Below are 17,987 nucleotides of genomic sequence, written 5' to 3' on the forward strand. Positions count from 1 at the left end.
ATGTCCTGACATGTCCATCAGTACTCTTTACTGATCCTTCCTTTAACAAATGGTCAATGAAGTATTCTTTGTAGCATGTAGTTTCCAGATGTTTCCAGTAGTTTCCAACTGCTCAAGGCTGAGCTAATGCTGAGGTTTCATCTTTGGGTAGAGACTCAATAATATCCATCTGCAGTGTGACTTCAATCGACCGGCATGTTTGTGTGTGTGGCTTTTGCTGTGTTAGAGGGCGGGCCGCAGGTTTCAAATCTCCCGGGTTTGCGCTAAACTACTTGGCTTCATTATTGCATCATGGTAAAACATCTAATGACTCTTTATCAAGATGACTCATTTGAAGCACTATGAGTCGACTCTTTTATAGATGAATCAACAGTTTTAAACCAATGACTGTAAAAAAATATGGACGACGTGACAGCCCCTTTTCCCATAGAACGCCTTGAGGGCAAAACGCCTGCTTGACGGGCACAAACTGTTGCAAAAGACTGCTGAAATTGGAGCCTGGACATGCACAGAAGGACTGTCTGATGGAGCCAAAGGAGGAGCCACAAAAATGAGCGTAATCAAGCTTCTAACCAAACGCATTATGTAAAATCAACCATGCCCCCCAAACTTCTCACTTGACTTCTCACTGTATCTGCACTATAACAAAGGCTCGCTGATGTAAATAGAAGCACTTACATTTAAAAACACAGAATAATATACGGTTTAAAAACGCTGTGATGTAAGCTGTTAAACTTTAATAAAAGCAATACATGCTGGACTGCAGAAATAAACGATCTTTTATACACTCAAGCCTGAATATAGGCACAAATAATATATTCTCTTATAACAGGGTTGTTGGTATTTGTTTTCTTCATAGGGGTAGAAATAACACTTGTAAAATATGAACAATAAAATATAAACAACACGTACATTTTAGGAAAGGTTTTTTATTTTTAATTAGCCATCAACAGAAACCAAAATATAGCCTACACATAACGATTTACCATGCAGGAACAGTCGTGCGTTTAGAAGATAAATACAGCAAGATTACTAAATATCAACAGGATATTTACACATCCCAACCCTGCAATTTGTCAATTTGTGCAAAAAAAGAACTTTGCAGTATTATTACAATGTCTAACATCTCTAGTATATTGTTTATTGATTTTCGCTTGAATTGTTTATTTATTTAATTTTTTTGCCTCCGTTTTCATTTGGTTTATTCAATGCCTTCATTGTATCTGGCAACGAGGAAATTACATTCATTATAATGTTTAGTTTGAGTTTTCAAATAAAATGCCAACAGTAAATGATGTAAATAAATAATATCTAACATTTACAGCTCTATTAGGCTATATAAGATTTGGTTTCAATAACCTTATAATGTCTTATAACAGCAAATTCAGTAGATTACTAAATAACATGCCGAAACTTAAAATGCAGAGACGTCCTGTAAAGCAAGTTCAAATAGCCTTACAGGAGATCAAGGTGGAGATTATTATTTTAGACACATAAAGAAAATTACTGCTAATGATCACCTGTATTTTCCCCGTACTTAAATTAGTTTATTTGTCATTTATTGTGCAGTTTTATTGTCATAAGCATCCGGAGTATGTCCAGCAGAGGCAGTCAGTCTGAGGGGTAAGTCTCTGGCAGGCGAGAACTGGCCCGAGTGTATTTTGCTATCTGGGTGGCTAGGCGTGTATCAGCAAACTAATAAAGCCCGAAAAAAAGCTCTGACCTTAGCGAGTAAACAGTGTTCCACCAGATCATGTATGTCAGAAACTGTAGTTTACTGTTGAACTCCTTTTGTCATGGTAAAATAACACAGAAATCGAATAATAACACTTCAGTCTTCTGCCGAAGCTCAGACGTGCTGCTTTGAGAAACTGTCAATCACAACTGTCAATCACATTGACACACCCAGCATTAAATTACTGCTAAAAACAAACTGTTTTCAAAATTGAGGATCTGCACCTATTTCAGCACAATAATCAGTGCCTTAATCGACCAGAACTATCTTTCGGGACATTTTATTGCAAGTGTAATTAATTTTTTTATTTGGGCTCAAGTCTCCTTCATTAACACGGAGGAGGCGGGCTTTATGACTTGTACTTGCACTGCAGCCAGCCACCAGGGAGCGATCTAACGGCCGAGACCTTCACTCAAACGCAGGCTTGCGGCACACTTGTTTTAAACACTATACCCTTACAGATTTAAGCCTTAGCTGGATATTTTACTTCACTTAGAGTTGTGTTACACACTACATGGAAGGGCATTTTCAAATTCCATAATATGGGCTCTTTAAAACAGCGACCAATCTCTCCTCCATCATTAAAAGTTTGCCATAGTCGCCTTGACAACTCAAACACTGCTGTCACCTCAACAGAAACCCTGCAGTGCTTTCCTTGATTGATGAATGAAAAAGAACCGACTGAGGTAACACGCTTTTTCCGCTCGAGCACACAATGGCAAAACACTTGCGGCCGTTAGTAAACCATTCAACAGATGCTCCTTATGCAGCCAAACTTAAAAGATTTATAAACTGTATTTTTTAATCGTTTAACTGATACCATTAATCGGTTATAAACGCACTCTTTTAGGTAACGGTTAATCGGTTATTTTAAGCAACCTATAATTAAACTGCATGCACAAGCTCTATTTTTTTTTTTCTCTTGTTGCCGGCATGGTGCCGGAATACTTTAAGCTCTGAGTAAATCAAAATGAGAGTTCAACAGGGATTTTATATAGCCGCCCCCTAATCTACAAAGAAGATTAGAAAATAAATAAACATCACTGTTCTTTTACTTTACTCATCACTGGTATCAGTAGTCATCTCTGGTAGGACTATTAGTTTAGAAACCGGGCAACGGTAGACTCTATTATCAATAGTTATGTCTACTACTCAAACAGTTTCATCACTGCTGGGTACAACTTGTTTTATTCTGCCTATTGGCCAGAATGCTTGTGGCAATTGGGGGTTCATGACCATGACTACTTGTCCCACTGATGGATCTGGTGTAGAATGCCGCCATTTGGTAGGTGGTTGTAAATTCAGCAAGTAATTCTGAATGAATTGTTTCCAGAACTGATCAGCTATAATTTGGCTATGTTGCCATTTTCTCTTTGCCAGCAATTCTCCTTTGCCATAAACCACTTGAGGAAGGAAGGCGTCTCGCTGCCCCATCAGAAGAAGGTTTAAAGTAACTGGGTCCGGGTCAGATATTTCTGATGACACATAGCCAAGTGGTTTCGAATTCAGTATTCCCTCCACCTCTATAAGAACAGTGGTTAGTACTTCCTCAGTCACAATCTGATCTTTCAGTACCACTCGACAGGACAGGATTTAGACAGGTTTTAATAGAGTGAATTTCACGCTCCCAGGCTCCTCTAAAATGTGGGGCATGTGGAGGATTAAACTGGAAGAAAACATCTTGGAGTTCTCTGCTTCCACCCCTAAAATTTGTACCCTGATCAGCTATTAATTCAAAGGGTTTTCTGCGTCGTGCAATAAACCAACGTAAAGCCATGAGAAAGGAGTAAAGTCCATACTGTGCAAAAGGTCTAGGTGGATACACCAGGTGGTGAGACATTTTGACAATGATCCCCTATCATTTCTCATGTCTTCTGCCTTTATTGTCTGTCTTTGTTGTAAATGGTCCAAAGCAATCAACTCCAGTTGACCAGAAAGAAGGCTGATGTAAGCGAAGACGAGCAGCAGGGAGATAAGCCATTTTTGGGTTGACTGGCTTACTCCGCCAGGTCCTGCATTCATTGCACTGTTGTTGATATTTCTTTATGAATTGTCTACCTCTGATTATGCAGTAACTTCTCTGCAATTCTGCTGTAGGGATAGTTTTACAGATTGACCCAAAGAATGACCAGTCTGGTAGATAAAGATGAGCCGGAGTCAGAGATTTAAATAAATAAATCAAGTTTACTGAAGATAGTTTGCAGTTACACCAGCAGAAGCCAGCTTCAACACTCGCAATGAGTTCCTAGGCCGCTCTGCTTACAATCACCAATCAATAACAATTATACTCTCACATAACGACATTAACTGCGTCATATATATAGGTGTTTTAACCTGATTGGTTAAAACACAGATAGACTAGGAAAATTTTTTACGTGGGGTTCGTGCGTACAATTCTGAACATATTCTTAAGCATAAACGTCAGAATTCCCTTAGACTGATTAGAGGTGACTCCAGACCTGTGAAACGGATCAACAATCAAATAAAACACACACACTTAAAGTATAATCTGTTTCTTATCCAAGGCTGAGTGTACTCTCAGCCGTCTTTATCAAAACTGGTTAAAAAACCGGTATCATCTACAATCAGGCAGTTATAATCCTTACTACACAAAGTCTATTTTGAATAAAAAGTAGAATCACTTTAAAATGATTAACCGTAAAAACGGTAAAATCACTTTTAGACAATTTAGACAGTATTAACTCATAGAAATAACAATAGAAACAGTTGCTTCCTGTCCTTAGCCCTCAGTTCCACTCAAGGTCTCCGTGACCTCTGACCTAGTTTGGTGGCTTCTGAAAATAGTTATAAAGAGACAGGCAAATGCACTGAACATTCTTATATTAAGCAATGTGTTAACTTATTCATTAATTAAAATCAATTCGCAGTTAAATACTGAGAAACAGGATGATGAAAAGGATAAATGTTGGCTCATGATGAGACTGATTGGAATCCCAATCCTTCACTGCAAAGACACGTCCAGGTCCTGGATGAAGTAGCTGGTTGTCGTAGTTTTGCAAAATGAGTTTAGTGATTGCATGATCAGATGCCAAGACGATAGGATATTGGGTATCAACATCAAGTTCCTTAGCCTTACGAAGGCAACCTCCAGTCCTAACTATTCCCAGGGTTTGATCATGTTTAGGTCATTCTGAAGAGCATTGATTTAATCAAGAAGGCTGTCCTGCTGTGCTTGTCTCAAAAGTATCAGCTCAGTATCAATACGTTGTGCAGCTGGCATTGGGAGGTGCTTCTGTTTCATGTACAGACTGGTACATGGCTTGGACTAACTCTGCACATGTTGAGTGTTGCTCTGGATCTGGTGGAGAAGACTAAGGTACAATTACATAAGCAAAAAACAATGACTTTCTTAATTCATTCTCTTCGACTGACTGTGAGGTGGGTTGCATAGGCCAGTGTTCTGGTAACTGCTAAAGGAAATCAGGGCCTTGATTCCATTGACATGTTGAGAGACCTCATAGAGGAATTTGCCTCTTGTAATGTCATCAGCAAGATTTAGTTCAGAGTCCACATATCTCCATTTATTGGGACTTTTTAACTCCTTTATTTCTGTTATCCGTTTACCAACGAACACCTTGTCATGACAGGATTCCAATTTGATCCATGAATGCACTGTGGTGGAATCTGTCCAAAGAATAGTGTTGTGGATGGGTAGAGTAAGTTCTGTAAGGGCACCACACAGTTCCCGTTGGGGCATTGATATTTGCTTTTTGGGTGCGACACGGGATCTGGCCATCACAAATGAGGTATAGATTCTACCGTCTTCATCGTCAAGATGCAAATATGCCACTGAACCATAAGCTTGCTCCGAGGCATCACAGAATATGTGGAACTCCAGGTTGGTTTTGTTTGATTCTGGACAGATTGGAAAATAGCATCTTGGAATGGTTATCCTAGAGGGGTACTGCTGTTCATTGGTCCATTGCTGCCATTTGTCCTGCATATCTCCTCCGATGCACTCATCCCAGCCACATTTGTTTATTCACAGTGCTTGGACAAGGATTTTAGCTCTAGTGGTGTAGGGCAGAATATAACCAAGAGAGTCATACTTATAGGTTAGCACTAAATGTTGCGCATGGTGGGGTCCTCCTTGCAAAACTAGTTACTGGCCTATTGTCTTATTTTGAACCCACCAGCTGCTAGTAAAGCTCTCATTTTATCCATGGCCTCGTTGGTAGAGAGGAAGTATTGCAGACAGTTGCTGTCTGCAATCCTGAGGATTTGAATCCACATCGCTGAGGATTTGACATGGACTGCTCACACAGACGCGGTGCTGAGGAAGGCACAACAATGCCTCTTCTTTCTCAGGCGTCTCAGGAGGTTTGGAATGAGCCCCCACATCCTCCGCTTGTTCTACATATGCACTGTGGAGAGCATCCTCTCTGGCTGTATCACCACCTGGTATGGGAATAGCACCAGCAGCAATCGCAAAGGCCTACATAGCATTTTGTAAACTGCTGGACGCATAGTAGGAGGTGAGCTTCCCTCCCTCCAGGACATCTACATCAGGCTCTAATTTTAGTATGAGGTGGTTTAGAATATTAATATATTTATCCTCGTTTTATCTGACTCCAATTATAAAACATTGATAAGATTATTTTGTTTCCTTTCACATTATTTTAGATTAGGATTGAATATTCTCTTCGGTTCATTATTTTATGTTACTCGTTCATTGGGTTTCCTATAACATCCTGAATCTTGTACCAGCTGAGTATACAATTTCTTAAGCACAAGCATGTCAGTCTTGGTAATTAAACAGTGGCGATTGACCGCTATCCTAAAAAGGCAGAACCCTACTTGCTCAGATTAGGATATTTTTTATGCGGTCCCCATAGATCTGCTACCTCCTAAATCAAACAGAGCTATTTAGTCATATAATGATCATTACTATAGAATTAAGCAGACCAGTCGTACTTAAACTATTAGTAACTTTGAATAATCACTATACTATCTAATTTTTTTTTACTTTTACAGTCTAAGTATACATGAATTAATGCCAATGTGTTAGTCGGATCTCTAAAGACATCGTATAGCGTGCCGCAATGCTCCGTCTACCGTGTTTTAGTCCGTTACTAACCCTTACAAGGGCTTGTGGTGTTATGAAATTACCACAATCTACTAGATATAATGACACAAACTCTGTTTGAATAATTCAAAACATAATTTATTTGTCAGGTAAATGTGTATTATGCCAATTCATTCAGTCAATTCATAAAAGATCAATATGAAATATCAAATTATCAAAGACAAATCCAAGATTAAAATATTATATTTTGACCTGACTTCATATACATAACATGGAGCGTAAGCTCCATGTTACAGGCTGATCTGGGTAAGCAGAATTGCGCCGAACATTTCTCAAACCTCCCTTAAGTAATCCAAGAATCCCCTCAAGGAAGGGGGTGTGTAAAAAACAAAAGGCTTTTTGATACCTGAATTTATATATTTATTGTTTTGAATATGTCTATTTCTAAAGGGGATGAGACCATTGTACCAGTCGCACTGAGACATATCAAATTATATCAAACATGTAAGAACTCATTAAGCTGCATTCCTCCTCCTGACCAGAAGGAGGTGCTCCTGTCTCCTTGCACAACAGGATCCAATTGTCATGCTTCCTCCTGAACAGTGGATGGCACCACGTTCTCACCATCTGCTGTGTGTCACTACTCAAGCTTGATTTGCAACACCTGTGTCTTGCCCTATATAAGTGTGTGTGTTACAAGCTACTGTGTTCAGTCTTGAGCCAGTACCACCCGGTGTTCTCCAGATTGTCTAGAGAAGCTAAGTGACATTCTACTGTTGTGTTTTTTGACCCTTGTGTCTAATTTGTTTTGCCTGTTTACTAGAAGCTCGGCTTCAGTTATTTCTGTTGTACTTTTGAATTCTATTTTTCTAGTAAAGATCATCTGTTTATTTTTTTCTGAAACCAAAGCCTCAAGTTCACAAAGCCCAGCTTTGTGTCCAGGAGACCCGGGTTCAATCCTCTCCTAAACCAACACCTTACAGCAAGACTGAACCATGGAAGTGAACCCAGCAGAAGAAGCCTCACCACCTTCCAATGTTGATCATATTCTGTCTGCTTTGTCTGATCAAGCAACCACTTTCCAGAACCATGAGCAGATTCTTGGTGAGATCCTCCAGTTACTTAATCCTCAACGTTTAACTTCTTAAGGAAGCCAACCAGTAGCCATTCCTCCAACAGTTTTTGTTGCTTCATCTGAGCCCAAGTTACCAGCACCAGAGAGATTTGATGGAGACCCAGAGAGGTGTCGAGGGTTTGTCACCCAGTGCACGCTGGCCTTTCAATTGCAACCCAGCAGCTTTCCCACAGAGAACAGTAAGGTAGCATATATCATCACTCTACTTACTGGCAAAGCCTTGAATTGGGCCACATCTTTATGGGACCAGAAATCTCCCCTTACCAGCAACAGTACCAGTTTTATTGCAGAGATGAAAAAGGTCTTCCAACATCCAGCCAGTAAAGGAGATGTGAGTTATCGCCTGCTTCAACTCTCTCAGGGTGAGAGGAGTGTGGCAGAATTTTCTATCGAGTTCAGAACCCTGGCCTCAGAGAGTGGATGGGACCAGAGAGCACTAAAGGCCACTTTTCATTGTGCCTTGTCCTCTGAATTAAAGGATGAACAGGACTTTAGAGATCCTGCTCCAAATCTTGAGTCTCTCATTGATGTTGCAATCCGTGTTGACCATCGCCTAAGAGAACGACAACTGGAACGAGGTAGAGAGACCAGGTTATTTGACCCTGATGTACATTCTAGCACCATCACTCAGCCCCTTCAATCCAATGATCTTGATGAACCAATGCAATTGGGGAGAACTAGATTGACCCGGACGGAACGGGATCGGCGAATGAAAGACCGATGCTGCCTCTACTGTGGAAAGCCAGGCCACTTCCGCTCCACTTGCCCTGAACTGAAGGGAAAAGCCAGCTCTCGTCCAGGGAGAGGGGGTCCCGGGCGAGAGTAGATACTTCCCCCTGTGCTATCACTTCTGGAGCATCCGTTCAAGCCACTATCACCCAAGGCAACCAACTTCACCATCTTAGTGCCTTCATTGACTCTGAGCTGCTGGTAATTTTATGGATATCAATGTGGCCAGGGAGCTGGGTATTAGAACCATAATCCTCCAGAGACCCCTCACCATTACAGCGCTAGATGGCAGACCTCTTGGTTCAGGACAGGTTAGTCACTGCACTACATCTCTCCAGTTAAAAATAGGTGCACACCGAGAAGAGATACAGTTCTTTTTGATCCATTCACCAGAACACCCCTTAGTGCTTGGTTTCCCTTGGCTATTCCACCACAACCCTTTTATAGACTGGTCCAGATGTGTGGTAAAGAGTTGGGGTACTAACTGCTGTGTTTCTGATTTTTTTTTTTTTGCCATCCTCTCGAGCCACTGGAGACATTTCTTGGACCTCAGCCTGATCCCTCCAGATCACCCTCAACCCACACTATATCCATACCTACCACAGAAGTGCGGGTAATACCCAAGCTCAAGCCATTAACTTTCGAGTCTCCAGCCCCCTTGCCAGAGCCACTTAAGGTTCCTCTTCCATGTTTGTCTCGAGTTCCCCAAGAATACATGGATCTCAGTGAAGTCTTTAGTAAGTCTCAGGCTACTTCATTATCCCCGCATCGTCCATATGATTGTTCTATTGAACTTGTACCTGGAGCAAGCCCACCTCGAGGTAGATTGTACTCCCTCTCCATTCCTGAAAGAACTGCCATGGAGAAATACTTGAACGAGGCTCTAGACAGTGGTTTCATTCGCCCTTCAACCTCACCGGCAGGAGCAGGCTTCTTTTTTGTTTCCAAGAAGGATGGGAGTCTTCGACCCTGTATTGATTATAGAGGTTTGAATCACATCACCATTAAGAATCGTTACCCATTACCCCTAATGAACACTGCTTTTGAGATACTGCAGGGCGCCACTATCTTTACAAAGTTGGACCTCAGAAATGCTTACCATCTGGTCAGGATCAAGGAAGGAGATGAGTGGAAGACCGCTTTTAACACCCCTACAGGCCACTATGAATATCAGGTAATGCCCTTTGGCCTTGTAAATGCCCCAGCTGTCTTCCAGGCATTCATTAATGATGTCCTCAGGGAAATGTTGAACAGATTTGTTTTCGTTTACTTGGATGACATACTTATTTTTTCAAGTAGCTATGAAGAGCATGTACAACATGTCCGGCAGGTTCTCTCCCAGTTGTTGAGACACAGACTGTTCGTTAAGCTGGAGAAGAGCGAATTCCATGTCTCCAAAGTGTCGTTCCTTGGGTTTATAGTATCCAAATGTAGCCTTCAGATGGATCCTGGCAAGATTAAGGCAGTACTGGATTGGCCACAACCATGTTCAGTTAAAGAGGTACAATGATTTTTGGGGTTTGCCAATTTTTATCGGAGATTTATTAGAGGCTTAAGCTCCATTGCAGAACCCCTCACTGCCCTCACCAAGAAGACGGCCAAGTCATTTGTGTGGACTGAGATGGCCAACAAGGCCTTCAACAGACTGAAGAGTCTCTTCACATCTGCCCCCATTTTAGCTCTTCCAGATCCAGAGCTTCCTTTTGTAGTGGAGGTTGATGCTTCTGACATAGGCATAGGAGCGGTCCTTTCTCAGAGAAGTAAGACTGATAACAAGCTTCACCCATGTGCTTATCTTTCTCACAGGCTTACACCAGCACAGAGGAACTATGACATTGGGAACCGTGAGCTCTTGACAGTCAAGGTGGCATTAGAAGAATGGAGACACTGGTTGGAGGGGCCCAAACATCCATTTCTCATCTGGACTGACCACAAGAACCTCACCTACATTAGAGAGGCAAAGAGATTAAACTCCAGGCAAGCTCGCTGGGCCCTTTTCTTTAATCGTTTTGATTTCACTCTCTCTTATCGCCCAGGCTCAAAGAACTCAAAGCCAGATGCACTGTCAAGGCAGTTTGGGTCTCTAGACAGTGAGACCACACCAGAACTAATAATACCTACCTCAAGAGTGGTTGGCGCAATCCAGTGGGGAATTGAAGAGACGGTCAGGAGAGCACAGCCACAGACAGTGCCAGGTAATTGTCCTCCAGGGTGTCTCTTTGTACCTAATCATTTACGCTCTGAAGTGTTGCAGTGGGCTCATGCTTCCCTCCAATCGGGGCACCCTGGGACTACTAGAACCCACAAGCTCATCCAGAGGAAATTTTGGTGGCCAAGACTGCAAAAGGATGTCCGCAACTTTGTTGCTGCTTGCTCTGTTTGTGCACAAAACAAGGAACCAAGAACCCGACCTCAAGGCCTGCTGCACCCACTCCCTATACCTAAACATCCATGGACGCATATATCGTTGGACTTCGTTACAGGCCTACCAGAGTCCAAAGGTAATACAGTCATTCTGGTGGTGGTGGACAGATTTTCTAAGGCATGTCATCTGCTCCCTTTGCCCAAACTCCTAACAGCTAGTCAGACAGCAGAGCTTCTCATGCAGAATGTGTTTAGGATCCATGGCTTTCCGCAGGACATGGTCTCCGATCGGGGGCCACAGTTCACGTCCACGTTCTGGAAGGCATTTGGCCGGCTCATTGGATCCTCCATTAGTCTCTCATCTGGCTTTCACCCCCAATCCAATGGCCAGACAGAGAGGGTAAACCAAGAGATTGAAAGGTCTTTGAGATGCTTGGTTTCAGACAATCAAACCACTTGGAGCTCCCGGTTGGTCTGGGCTGAGTTTGCACATAACACCCTTGCACATTACCACTCTTCCCTAGGAATGTCTCCTTTTGAGTGCCAGTATGGTTTCCCACCCCTTATGTTTCCAGGACAGGAACCAGAAGTCAGTGTCCCTGCTGCTACACAACTGGTCCGCCGATGCAGACGATCATGGCAGAGAGCTCGAGTAGCCTTACTAAAAGCTACCGAGCAACAGCGGAGACAGGCAAATAATCGCCGAAGGCCAGGGCCCACACTTCGCCCAGGTCAGAGAGTGTGGCTTTCAACCAGGGATCTTCCTCTTCGGGTAGAGTCTCGCAAACTAGCCCCACGCTATATTGGTCCATTTAAGATCCTCCGAAAGATAAATCCTGTATCCTACCGGCTACTCCTGCCCAGGTCCATGAGGATTCACCCCACCTTTCATGTGTCCAAATTAAAACCTGTTGTATGTTCCTCTTTCTCCCCACCCAGCAAGCCCATACCAAGACCCCGGATCATTGAGGGTAGACCGGCTTACACAGTACGCAGGCTTCTGGATTCTCGACTGGTCCGTGGGAAGGTGCAGTACCTTGTCGACTGGGAGGGCTATGGCCCAGAGGAGCGGTCATGGGTGCCGGCTAAGGATATATTGGACCCAGTGCTTATCACTGACTTCAATCATGCCCAAAGAAGCTCCAGAGGAACGTCAGGAGCCGTTCTTAGAGGAGAGGCTCCTGTAAGAACTCATTAAGCTGCATTCCTCCTCCTGACCTGAAGGAGGTGCTCCTGTCTCCTTGCACAACAGGATCCAATTGTCATGCTTCCTCCTGAACAGTGGATGGCACCACGTTCTCACCATCTGCTGTGTGCCACCACTCAAGCTTGATTTGCAACACCTGTGTCTTGCCCTATATAAGTGTGTGTGTTACAAGCTACTGTGTTCAGTCTTGAGCCAGTACCACCCGGTGTTCTCCAGATTGTCTAGAGAAGCTAAGTGACATTCTACTGTTGTGTTTTTTGACCCTTGTGTCTAATTTGTTTTGCCTGTTTACTAGAAGCTCGGCTTCAGTTATTTCTGTTGTACTTTTGAATTCTATTTTTCTAGTAAAGATCATCTGTTTATTTTTTCTGAAACCAAAGCCTCAGGTTCCCTTATTATTCTTCTGCTCTTGGGTTCATCTAGTGAGGAGTTAGCTCAACTGGGAAAAGCCCCAGCTTTGTGTCCAGGAGACCCGGGTTCAATCCTCTCCTAAACCAACACCTTACAAAACATGATAGATAAAGTCACTTGGGTTAATTTAGAACATTCAGACTTTGAAATGACCATATGTGTGAGTTGGGGTGGTTGAAGTCGAGTTTCAGGGGATATAAATGTAAATGTAGCGGGAGCTGGTTCTTTCCCGCATTCCCACCTGCTGGGTTGTGGAGTCAGTTGTCTCTGTTTTCGGCTCATGTTTGAATTGTCGAAGAGATCAGAATATTTGTAATATCTCAATTCTTACTGGAGCCAGCACCTAAGCTTTTCACTCATCATAGCACACGTGCTGCTGATTAGTTGACAATAAAAGTGATTTGATTTGAGTTATCCAGATAAAATAAGTTTAACACAGAGTCTTCTACCTCTTCATTCCCTTCACAATGGTCTGTGATATGGCGCTGAAGGGCGTAGATGGCACAGCAAGGGCAGCATGTGGTGCCAAATGGAAGAACATGCCATTTATAAATGTCAGGACTCCTCCCTTTTCCCATGTAGTGATAATTGGATTTATCAAATATTAAAATCAATATTTAGGTATTGATATTAATATTGATATTTTAGCCTAACGTGGGGGCACCAATTAATGTAGAAATAACAGATAAATAACTCCTTTTAAACGGGGCACCAGACAGCTTTCCACTGTCAAAATAATTAACAATAAAATATTGTTAGTTAAATTATAGAAATGAGGAGTATATTATCTGGCCAAATCTGAAGGATAATGAGATCGTTTGACTTGTAGAGCCTTTTTCTGTATTATCAACACAAGGAAGACACAACTGTATTAAATGTGTATTTATTAACAAAATAGTAATCAAGGGTAACTACAATTACTAAATGTACAATAAATGAAGTGCATAGGCGAGTGATGAAGGTGATTAAGTTAAGCTAAGGTAAACCTTATTTTACAATAACAAGAAACTAAGGAAGTTTTTGTTATTAAAGAATATCAGTTATAAACATCTAATTAATTTTTTTTATTTATTTTATACTGAAACACACTATGCCAAGGTCTAATTTTTAAAGGGTTGGAAAGTGGAATATTTACGTTTCTGCCTTTGATGCAGTGGATGGAAGAAGTTGGATCTTTCTACAGATCTTGAAGCATGAAACGAGCAGACTTGGCTCTCTTGAGCTTTGAGTGGAAGAAATCTGTAGTTTTTGGAACACGCAGACTGGAGATTTCTAGAAGTGGTGGTTCGATGTCGGGAACACGCTGACATCTTTATCCTTGAGCGTAGAAATCTGTATCTTCTGGAACACGCAGAAATTGGAGATTTCTGGAGGTGGTGGTCTGATGTCGGGTACACGCCGACGTCTTTATCCTTGAGCGTAGAAATCTGTATCTTCTGGAACACGCAGAAATTGGAGATTTCTGGAGGTGGTGGTCTGATGTCGGGGACACGCCGACGTCTTTTTCCTTGAGCGTAGAAATCTGTATCTTCTGGAACACGCAGAAATTGGAGATTTCTGGAGGTGGTGGTTCGATGTCGGGAACACGCCGATGCCTTTTCTTTGAAGGTAGAGTTCCTGGAAATCTGGGACACGCAGATTTTTGGAGGTGGTGGTCTTGATGCGATGGTTTTAAGACGCCTTATAAAAAGCACTGTGAATCCAATTACCAAATCCTTGCTGGAACACGCAGCAAAAGTTCTGATGTCTAGGACAGAACCCCACAAACCACCATGAACCACACTTTGACCACACTTTTTACCACACACTCTTCTTAACACACCCTTAACTGACACACTCTTCTGCACACACTCTTTAGGACCCACCCATAACAGCCTTTTCTTTGTTTAAGAGAATGTCTTAAATACTTTCTCTGGAAGGCGGGATTGAAGGATGTCAGCTTTCATATCCAGCATTGTGATTGGATGATCCTGTGAGTTGGTCACTGGGAGGTGTCATTCATAATGTGGCCTGCATTTGCATAGTCATAATCCACCGCTTAACCATTATAATATTTAAGAGTCTTAAATATTTTCCTATGCATAATTCACTATGTCTAAACATCGCTATGTAATGTTGATCTTTACCCAAGCATTCATATATAAACCTTAATAAGCAAAGTTTCATACAGTGAAGTATTTCAAGCAGTGCATATTAAATATATACATGATCATTTGAATATACAGGTGTATGAAGTGACATTTTCCATTTGTGTCTCTTTTGTGAAATGCAAGTTTACTGATCCATGTGTGTCTCTGAGTTTGAGACGATGTCAAAAGTTGATTGGATCAATAAGCAAGTTCTGGGCACTTAACACCTTTGTCTTTCAGATAAACAAAAGACAGATGGTCACTGTCTCAATTGCCACTTTCTGATGAGCTTAAGAAAAGGGTCAGAGTTTAGTGTTAACTCTGCAGCATTTGTTTATATTGGAAATTAATTTCCACAAGTTCCTGGCTTTACCGCTGATCACTACACCCATATTTCTCAATAAGAAGCTCAGTAACTGGTGGTCTTCTGAAAGTAGGCACACTTGATGAAACATTGACCTAATGTCTCCACTTAGAACTTCAGGATACTGACAGAATCTGTGGAGAACTGATAAGAGCAGTTGAATACTACAGGGGCTTTACTGTTGTGGTATACAAGGTGGTGGGGAATATACTATGATTCCTCTGTAACTTTAGCCTCTTCTGGAGTGAGTTTTACTGCATATACTGCCTGTTCAAGTTTGTTAATTTCTTTGTTGTAGACTTCTGCTAGCTCTGGGTTTTGTTTTAAATGGTTCTTAGTGGTTCTTGGAAGAGCCATGACTGACCTACCTGCAAGTCCTCTGCATTTCCTTTGTGCAAGAGAGGGGTGGGTTACATAGCGAGAAACTCCATCTATTTCCAGTCTTTTGGTTTTGGGTTCCAGCATTGTAATACCATCTCTGTCCTGCTTGGATTGTGTCATGTCTTTCACAGGCTGAAAGGGCAGTATGTCTACTTGCCATAACCTTTCAACATGATGAGATAGGTCTTGAAGGGGAGAATGGAACATTGAGATGTTCAGACATGTAACCTCCAATGGCTGGTCTAGAAATGTTGTAGGTCCCTATATGGCCCAGCCCAAACTTGTACTAACTGCAATAGGACTACCCAAGGACCCATGAGCAATGGAGCTATCGGTGCTATAAGGTGTGGGTAATCAGAGCCAATAAGTAGCATTGGCTGTACCTCTTTGAGAGGTATAATAGGAATGTCTCTCAAGTGGGCAAACTTGTGCTCTAGAGCATTCACAGGGCATGACTGCTTGAAATGTTCAGATCTTCTGCTGTAAAATTCGACAACTTCTTGTCTGATTGTTCTAAGGGCGAGTGATTCATCTGTCTCTTCCAGATTAAAGTAATGTACTGCTGTGGTCAGTATGATGGTCCTTTCTGATCCATCGTCCATAATAGCATGTGTCCAGAACTCTACCTTTGGTATGTAATCTGATCTTAACCACTTTCAACATGACTCTGCCAGAGTTAGTAATTTGATCTAGGCAGACCGTGCAGGGTACCGTATTGACGGATACACTCTTGTTGATGCTGGATGCAGTATCGTGTAGAACTGTTAAGTGCTGCTCACCACAACTAGAACAGGGTTTTTTCAGAGTACATTTTGCAGGCTCATGCTCTCTACCACACTTCCAACATTGGTTATTGTATTTTATCCATGCAATTCTTTGGGCAGCATTTAATTTGATGAATTCAGAATAGGAATTGAGGTAATGCTCCTGACTTTTGCAGAAGGGGCAATATGGCTTAAAACCCTCACGTTTCTCAACCTTGGTCTGTTCTTTGTTTGTCTGGAACAATGAGTTAGATGAGGTGAAGGGACCTGCAGTAGCGTGATCTATGCCATAGTAGATTGTGGAATTCACCTTTGGTAGCTGCAGGTTTCTGCTCTCTGGTATCAATATGGGGTTTATCTGTACTGTACAGCTCAGCTGGTCGCCTCGATATCTGCAGTGCTTGTGATTTGTTCTCCAGCCACTCTGCAAACTGGGGAAGAGTGTATGTTCTGTCAGACCCATTTTGGAGAATGCCTTTGGACATACAGTACTCCACAAAGCTATCTCTATAAGAAGGTGGTAGCTTAGTGAGCAATCTATCATCGTGGGAACCACACAGAAGCTCGACTCTGGATGACCCCTCCAATGTATTTAGGAGACCAACAAGAGTGCTAACAGATAAAGCAAAATCCTCAAAACCTTGAGTGTTGCCTGGTCTCAGGGAAGGTGTACGGAGGGTGTTACAAATTTCTCCCTGTACCAGTTGTCAGTACTGGCCATATTGCTGCTTTAATGCTTGCATAGCTCGACTAGGCATGGGATCATACAAATATCGTTTAGCTATTTGGAAGGCAGCTGGCAATTTGAGATGATCAAGTAGCACTAGGGCTGTGATGATGAAGCTAGAAATCAAGTGCCGCGTTGATAAAGCTAGAAATCAAGTGGTAAGTCGGTTAACCGTGCATATATATATATATATATATATATATATATATATATATATATATATATATATATATATATATATACACTACATAGCAGGGACGTTAAGGATTAATCCATTGTAGGTAACCCCAATAAACCTAATCGGACGTGCTGTGTGCGTGAACTGTAGTTGGTGCTCAGAAAACGCAGCATCTTTCGAAAAAGAGACCGATTGAGTCATATCGCGGGGGAGAGTCTGAAACAGGGAGCTTTCAAAGAATGTGGCGTTCTTGTTGAAAACCTGTTGTAGTGCTTTTCTTGTTGTTCATAAATTGTGAATTTTAAGGTGCTCTTCACATTTTTCTACTCCCCTCCTTGTTGTGACTGTTACACACCTATAAAAAGCTGTGAGCTGAGCACCGTAGATGCTAAGTCCCATTTACTTTGAACTAACACTTTCTCCTGTTTTTGATTTAGTTAAGGAGTAGGCTAAGGGTAGTTTTTGTAATATATGTTCAGCAGGTCTTTTGGCTCATTAGGTTAATTGTCTTCTAGGTGGAGTTAGCTAATATTTTGTTTATTGATTTGGCTTTGCTCAGCCCTGAAGCAATTTTTTGCGCTTCATTACTTTGTTTTCTTGTAAATACAATCTTTTCCTCCTCCTCACAATAAAATAACCTTTAAGGCCATTTAATCATAACCTGCCAACTATTTATTTTTTTTTCTTTACCATTTATGTTCAACCTCAGCCCTAGACATTTGAGGTGGTAACACTGATCAATGAATGTTTGTCTTAAACAGTTATGATATAGGCTGCTCAATTCATTATGATCATACAGTTTACAAAGATACATTA

At 41.8% G+C, this 17,987-nt stretch overlaps 1 protein-coding gene across 3 annotated transcripts in view; it reads left to right on the forward strand.

Moving 5' to 3' along the window:
• The window catches only part of zgc:153383, a 65,560-nt gene that overhangs the window by 29,236 nt on the left and 18,337 nt on the right, over positions 1–17,987 (forward strand). The gene's annotated exons all lie outside the window — the stretch shown is intronic.

Source organism: Danio rerio, chromosome 20 (genome assembly GCF_049306965.1).
Source record: "Danio rerio strain Tuebingen ecotype United States chromosome 20, GRCz12tu, whole genome shotgun sequence".
In the NCBI taxonomy this organism is placed as follows: domain Eukaryota; kingdom Metazoa; phylum Chordata; class Actinopteri; order Cypriniformes; family Danionidae; genus Danio; species Danio rerio.